Below are 8,337 nucleotides of genomic sequence, written 5' to 3'. Positions count from 1 at the left end.
TTTTTTCTTTTTATTTTCCCCCCCCCCCCCCAACAACTGGCACACTCTTTCAGTTCCTGCTGAAACTCTCTTCTCCCCCCTGGAGATTGTCTTTTTCTTTTTCCAGTACCTGGCAGTATCTGGGAACATACGCAGTTCAGGAAAACAGATGGGTTGCAGCCTACTGGGTCATTCAGCTGGTAGGAAATTGAATCTTTACACCCCCATTTTTCTTCCCTGCTATCTAAAAGGGCCCAGTAATTCTGTGGTAATCTTCCCAATGCTAGAGTGGAGGCTTAATTGTCAGTTCTATTGCTGTAGTTACTTTGGAAATGTAAAGAGAGTCACAAAATACATTAAAAAAACCCTGTCAGTTACTGCTCAGCGGAGTTCAGAAATTGCTCCATGTTACCAATGGAAAACAAGTCTGTTACACTGACATTGTTGTCCAACTGTTGGATCATAATTATCCTCAGGGAGGAGCAAAGGACCTGCATTTTACTTCTAGATATGCCTGTGTATTTGCTTTAGACAATGGCTCTCACTTTTTGTCTCACTTATGGTAATAAGGAGTAACAAGGACTCCAAAGGCAAAGATTTCTCTTCCAGCATCTTCCTTCAGTATAGCTGTGGTTTTGGCTGGGGCCTCCTTTTCAACTCACTATCACGAAGTATAAACAATCACCCTTGGAAGAAACTTTTCCTGTCATCCTTTTTTTTTTCCTGCGTGTACCTGAGACAACTGCTTGGGGCAGCCCTCCTTAACCTTCGCTGAAAGCAGCATGCAACAAGCTGTACAAGCAGAATAGTTTGTCTGCACAAAGTCAACATTTATTGACTTGCTAAAACCTGTGAACATTGCTTCACTCCTCAGCATCCCCCAAAGGTGATGCTGCACATCCCACCACTTAAGAAAGCATAAAACAATGTTCTAAAGAGTTCTTACAGCAATTTGTTTTCTCCTTCTGCCCCCTGAGCACACAAGTATCATTGTTCTCAGTAAGCCTGAATTCAGACATTTTTCTTTGCAAAACCTGTCCAATACTAACTTCCAAAGACACTAAACAAGGATCACCCACTATGGAAAACATGATCTTCACACTTTAGTCCCTACTTGACTGAGAGCCAAGAGGCAATGGTCACAGGGACATGTTAATGGCTCAGTACTCTGTTGAGCAGGAACACAAAAGCCCTTGTGATAGGTGTGACACAGTTTAAAAAAAAAATAAAAGCTCAAATAAGACATGACAGCAAACATGTGCATTGATTGATTGTTAATGGTTACATGTGCCCAAGATGGAAAAGTGGGCAGCTGCACACTTGATCCTACCCAAACTCCTTCACTCACTTCCTTTCCCTACAGTGAAAACACTCCTCCATTGCCTGCTGAAGTGCCCTTCTCCACCCCTTTGAATTAAAGCAAAGCATCTTCATAGAGATAAGTAATTTGTTGCTATGAAAATAACTGGTAGTTTGTTCCATTCCTGCCCACTTCAACTGCAGGGTAATGAAAAGTGTCAGCAACAGTTCTCAAGGAGTAACTCAAGAGTCAGCACCACTGCCCATCAGCTCTGGATTTTACAGCCACTATTATTGCAACAATGAGGGTACTATTATTGCAACAATCGGGGCAAGGCAAGGGAAAGAAGGCCTGTGTTAGAGGAAGGACAAATCTGTCCCAGAATCTTAAAGGATGAGACGCCCATACACACTTTTATCTGCTATTCCCACAACCTGCAAAAGAGTACGCATGGCTCCCCCATTAAAGATGAGGCTGCTGGAACAATCACAAACTGAGGAGCTGGTTGCCCACTGGGAATAAGTTTTACCATGTCCTCCTGCCCAGGGTGCCTCATCCTGGGAAGAGTTGGAAAATCTTGCTCACAGGATTTATCAAGCCTTCACAGTAGAATGAGTCTCGGTTCCTTGTGGCTCTCCTCAACCAGCCTACCAATGCCCTTAGACATCACCTAGCCTTCAGAACAAGGACTCATGGCATTGTCCACACACACCCCCTAACCTCAGAAGATCATGAGGAAAGACCTTTCTGCCTCATCTCTTGTACAACATGAATTTCTCCTCTATGCCTGACTCTTTCAACACTGGAGGCGGCCCGAATGAAAAGAGACTTTAAATGTTGCCAAGCCCAACCTGTTAGTTAAAAGTTATTAAGCTCTCACTTGGTTCCCCTTAATAATTTAATATATTTTACATAGTGACAGAAGATCTGAAATCTCTGGAGGCCCAACTACACTCTGAGCCAACTCCCACGTATCATAGCACAGTGACTGTCAAATGTGGCACTTACTTGGAAGTTTTAAGTCTCTTCTTCTTAGCCCTCTGTTTTCAAGCTAACTCCACCCAGGCAAAAAAACCAACTAATTGCAATGAAGCATGACCAGCAATGCAGTTGCTGAAACGCATTCTCAGATTGGCCATTACAAAAAAGTGTGATTCCCTCAAGGTTACTAGTAAGTATCTCTTAGCTGGTTTCAAACAGATGACTCAGAGGCTGAATGCAAGCCTGTCCTTCCTACTGTTATAAATTATTGTCTCTCCTCACTGTTTTCAAGAGCTTTACAGTCTAGCAATACAGCAGATGATAATATACTACCAACAGCCTTTCTAATTGCTTCCTAATGTCTTTTTCTTGTGATTTGTATTTACAGTCCAAATATCCACAATTATTGTGATCAGATTATGCCTACAAACCACCAATTACTGGCTGGCTAGAGATGCATCAACACAACGCTGTTTCTGTGTGCAAAGGTTACAGCTTTGTGTGCTAAGACTGCAAACAGCAGACTTGAGACTTTCCTCATTTATCATCTCATCATTGTTTCCCAGCCTTTTGTAACTGAAGAAATACCTTTCCTTGTGCCTGGGGACAGAGGAGGGATGATAAACCATATTGTACAGTATTGCTACAATGGCTTTAATCTACAACTTACTCGAAATTAGACTATAGTCTGAATATTGACTTCTTAATTGCATCTTCCTTTCCCTTTGTTTGCTCATATGCATGCAGAGAAACACATATGCCTCAGCTTTTGTTTCATGCAGCTTCACAAGCAGTTTCACAGAGTTTCTTTCCCAATGCCTTACAGATATCCAGTGGTAGATGGAGCCTGGCTTTATAGCTTTTAATGCTTTAGAAGTCATTAACATAACATGGGGAAAACCAGACTAACACTGTCAAATATGTTTGTGATAGATGGCAAAGCACAGGGTGATAATACAAGCAGGAACCCTAGAGAAGAAAGGTAGCAAGGAGTATTTATACCAGGGGGCAGCATTAAGCTACATAAGAAATACAGTCAAGTCTCTCAAAATGTCTGAATTACCGTATTTTCCCTGGAGGACAATGTCAAACGAGAAGATGCGTTTCAGTTCAGATCAAAGTGTAGTTTTATTTCTACCTTCCATGACCACAGTTTCCATTTGTTTCAACTGGCTATTTTTGGGAACTGTTTTTTGTTTAATTTCCGTTTCAGTTTTTAAAACATTTTCTTACTCCTGTTGTTTTCTTAACAATGTCTTATTGGAACAGGGAGCTCTTTTCAGTATTTGCTGGTCTGATCATAGGCGCAATCCTACCTGCTTCTTACACAAAATGGTACAAACAGAAAACTTCAGATAGATTTAGAGACAGGGCAGAATTCAGACACATAGTGCCTAGTACATGTTATCCTCTGATGCAGACCCCAGCAGCCAGATGAGAAGAGTGGGATCATTGTCCATATGTGTACAAAGCATGGGAAGAAAAGCATATTCCTAGAGGAAGAAGACTAAGAAAGGTCCCACCTCCATCTATGTCTTGCTTAAACTCTACAATTTTTCTGGTGGTGTGAATCTCACCTGAGTTTTAAGAGACATAGCAACTCTACAATTCTACAGTACAGGTGCCAACTTTGAAATAAATGCTTTGCTGATCTCCAAGCACATCAAAGCTGTTGGTTTCTTCACAGTTTGTAGTAGCAAGTTTCAGAACAAGACTATTTGGGTTTTTTACCCTGATATTTTCTCATGATGCAAAGCCATAATACCTTTGTAGAACATTGCCGCTCCCACTAAAAATCAGTCCTGTCTACAAATTGTATTAATTTGTAAAACCTTTGACCACAAGATAATCTAACCCATTCTGATCTTACTTGATCTTCATTGCAATGACAATGAAATCACTTTTCACTCAAAAAAGGACTTGTGAATTATTATACCATGCCGTCTAGTTCTTAAAATATTTTCACTTTATCATTCAACCGGGGAGTTAAACAAACTTGTCTTCTGCAAGTGGGAAACTTCCAACAAGGTGCTCCATGTAATCAAGAGCTTTTAGAAGCACAAGTTGGATGAAATCAAATGTGCAAGCAAAACAAATCTTCCAGTGGAAGATGTCATGCAGGGAGTTGCAGTATTTATATGAAGAAAGGGAGTGAAATAAAAATAAATTAGCAAACAATTACGAGATTTTACAGCTCAGACGGAATTTTTAAAAGCAAATAGTATTTTTTACTATTTTGTTTTTCAAAAAGATTTTAGTTTATTATTTTCTCACAACATGAATAAAAACCCATTTAAAAGCTGAGATAAATTTAGCGCTAACATTGCTCTCCTGCTCAAAAATGTCACAAACAAAGAACTTCCCCATGGAGGACTGTGTGAGGTTGCCAATTCCAACAGGTTTTCCTGCATCTGATACTTCTGTGCATAGATTGCACCAGTGCTTCTTGTCAGGCTCTTTTTATCTCAATAACGTTTTGAATTTTAGGCATTTCAGAAGACATCGTGCCTGGTTTTATCTTCTTTAGTATTACAGCTTCATCTAAGAGTTTTAACAAAAACATTTCGGTAGAATCTGCCTTTCTTGACCTAGTGATAGTTTCATAAGAAACAGTTTGCAAAAAGAAATATATGGGCAAAAAAACATATACTTGACTTTTAGCAAATAACACAAAAAATATTGACAGGTTTTGACAATGAAAATACTGGACTTTCTAAGGGGAAAAAAGAGAGAAGATTAATTTTCTTCAATAGGACAAATAAAAACATAGCTTTCACAGTCTTCTTTTTGACAAATTGATTCCTAAATTGTGAAAAATATTTTTGCCAAAATTTGCACAAGTGTTCCCTACGAACATTTTCTCTAAACATTGCATTTAATGGGACAACTCATGTGCTAAGAAATGAAAATCAGGTATATGCACAACTTCTTGACAGATGTGAGCTTGAGCGCTTTGCCCAAAGCAACACAAGAAGCATTTAGAAGATTTGTAGGTCAGATCAAAGACTCTTGTGTCCCAGGGGTGATCACCACAAAACCATCCTTCCGTTGTGGTGGCCCAAATTCTTGATTATGCATTCACAGGTAAGAGCTATTGTACACTATTTCCATACAAGAAGCTATAACACATATTCCAAAAGGAGACACGAAACAGTAAAACTCTTAAAGCAGTATTTTGTTTAAAATTCCTCTTATATCACCAATTTGTCTTCTTTCATCTCTTAAATGCTATTTATTTTTAAAATAGGACTAAATTATAGATTTCATCTACTATGGTCCCTTAAACGCTTTATGATATTTTGTGTTATTCAGACTAACAAAAAAAAAAATCACACTGCAAGTCTGACACTCCTATTAGATGGTAATATTAGCATTTCTCATTCTCACCAATTCTTCCATTACTGGCCTCAATACAAAAGCAGAATCAACAGAAACAATCTGTTTGCAGTGCTTACTTCATTGATATATAAATGTGATTTGGGTTGGGCTGTGGGATAGTTATCAGAGTAGGATATCAGTTTATGTTTGTTCTTTACCAAAGGAAAAATATTCCACTGATCTGATGAATTTCTATTTATAAATAGAAAATAGTAAATTTCCATTACAAAGTACAGGCAATGAGACTACCAACAAAAGGCTATGTTATGGGTCAGTGTAATCACTGAGTAGGAAGTGGATAGGATAGGACTTTTGAAGAATATTTAAAACTAAAAGCTTCAAATTTACGATGATTCTGTCTGTTTACACATCTTCACCACACTATTTTTAAGATGATCCTTATTTTCAGGATGCCTGCCAGCTGATCTGAGTTGCGTTCATGGAGTACACAAAGGGGATTCAGGCCAAGTGTTCACAAAACACTCAGGGAACTAATTACCACTGAGTATTCAGGCCTTGGGCAGCACCATTTCAGAAGCTTGTTCTTATTCACCCAAGTGATTCATGACTTAATTTCAAGGACAGTCTTAAAACCCATCAAGATTTCCCTAGAGGACATGTCTAAAGGTCAGCTGGTGTTGCAAGGACCACTGAGGACTTTCTTACTGAACGAGAACCAGCAATAGATACTTGAATGAATAAGCCACCCCTAAGCCATGTTTCTCTCCCAAGGTCAGGTTTAGAGGTCCTGAAAGGCAGTGCTGGGAACAGCTAAGTCCAGAAGCACTGGGTGCTGTGAGCCAGAGGCAGCCAGGAGTTGCAGGAAAGGGGAGAGGCTGTGGCTTCACCCCCCTCTGCTGTCTTTATGGTGCTCTCTTCCCTCTGACTGCAACTCTCCTCTTTTGTCTCACTCTTTCCTGCATGGGTTTTCATCAACGTGAAGTTGATAATTGTGTCTGCTGAGAAGCAACCACTTGGCAAGAAGTCAAGGTTTCAGTGTGACATCATAAATAATTGAAAAATGAGAAGACTTGGAGCAGTGGAGACTGTGGTGAGGGCACAGTAGTGCCAATTTGCTTGAAAAGTTTGCATTGAAGAATTGCATTTTGCAATGAGTGATGTTTCTTTTCTCCTTGTCAGACATAATTTTTTCTTGATGTGGACTATAATACCGATTTTGCTTTTTGGTCCCTTCTGAACATTAAGCTGTGAAGCCCTCAATCAGACAGTAATGGATTTTACGTTTGTTGGGGAAAGAATAAATCCAAAGAGCTTGAAAGAATTAGCCTGTATCCTGCAGCTACAGATTGTTTACCACCACAGTTTTCAGAGGCATTCTCAGCACAACAAAGGAGTATCCTCTCAGAAGCAGACACAGCCCTCCTGCCCTGGGTTTGCATGGCACCTAACACTATGGGAGTCCTGGTTCAGGACTCTGCAGCATCACTGCAAGAAAGGTAAGCACAAGGGTAAGTAATCTCATGTACAGAAACCATCGCTAGGATGAACTGATGACTGTTAATGCAAACCATAATCAATTACCTAGTCTCATAATTGACATCTCATGCAAGCTGCATGAAGGCCAATCTAATAGCTTTCTACCAATCTGATAGCCTTCTATGATGCAATAACTGGTTGGTTGGATGAAGGGAGGGCAGCAGATGTCATTTACCTTGACTTCAGCAAGGCTTTTGACACTGTCTCCCATAACATCCTCATTGGGAAACTAAGGCAGTGTGGGCTGGATGAGGGGACAGTGAGGTGGATTGAGAACTGGCTGTGTGACAGGACCCAAAGGGTAATGACTAATGGAGCAGGTTCAACCTGGAGACCTGTAACCAGTGGTGTCCCCCAGGGGAAATACTTGGTCCAGTCCTGTTCAATACATTTGTTGGTGACCTGGACGAGGGGACAGAGTGTGTCCTCAGCAAGTTTGCTGATGATACCAAACTGGGAGGGGTGGCTGACACCCCAGAGGGCCGTGTTGCCATCCAGCGAGACCTGGACAGGCTGGAGAGCTGGGCAAGGAAGAACCTCATGAGGGTCAACAGGGAAAAGTGTAGGGTCCTGCACCTGGGGAAGAAGAATGTCAGGCACCAATACAGGTTAGGCGTCAACCTGCTGGAGACAACTTCTGAAGAGAAAGATCTGGAGGTCCTGGTAGACAGCAAAATGACAATGAGCAAGCAGTGTGCTCTTGTGGCCAGGAAGGCCAACGGAATCCTGGGCTGCAGAGGGAAGAGTGTGGCCAGCAGGTCAAGGGAAGTCATTCTCCCCCTCTACTCTGCACTGGTGAGGCCACAACTGGAATACTGTGTCCAGTTCTGGGCTCCCCAGTTCAAGAGGGACAAGGAGCTACTGGAAAGAGTCCAGCGAAGGGCGATGAAGATGATTCAAGGATTGGAGCATCTCCCTTATGAAGAAAGGCTGAGAGAGCTGGGACTCTTTAGTCTGGAGAAGAGAAGGCTGAGGGGAGACCTTATCAATGCCTACAAGTACCTAAAGGGTAGTTTGAAGGAGGAGGGAGCCAGACTCTTTTCAGCGGTTGCCAGTGAGAGGACGAGGGGTAACGGGCACAAGCTGGAACATAGGAGGTTCCACTCAAATATGAGAAAAAACTTCTTCACGGTGAGGGTGACAGAGCCCTGGAACAGGCTGCCCAGGGAGGTTGTGGAGTCCCCTTCTTTGGAGATTTTCAA

This window comes from Calidris pugnax, unplaced genomic scaffold (genome assembly GCF_001431845.1).
Source record: "Calidris pugnax isolate Ruff unplaced genomic scaffold, ASM143184v1 scaffold317, whole genome shotgun sequence".
Taxonomy (NCBI): domain Eukaryota; kingdom Metazoa; phylum Chordata; class Aves; order Charadriiformes; family Scolopacidae; genus Calidris; species Calidris pugnax.
Note: the sequence above shows the minus strand (reverse complement) of the source record.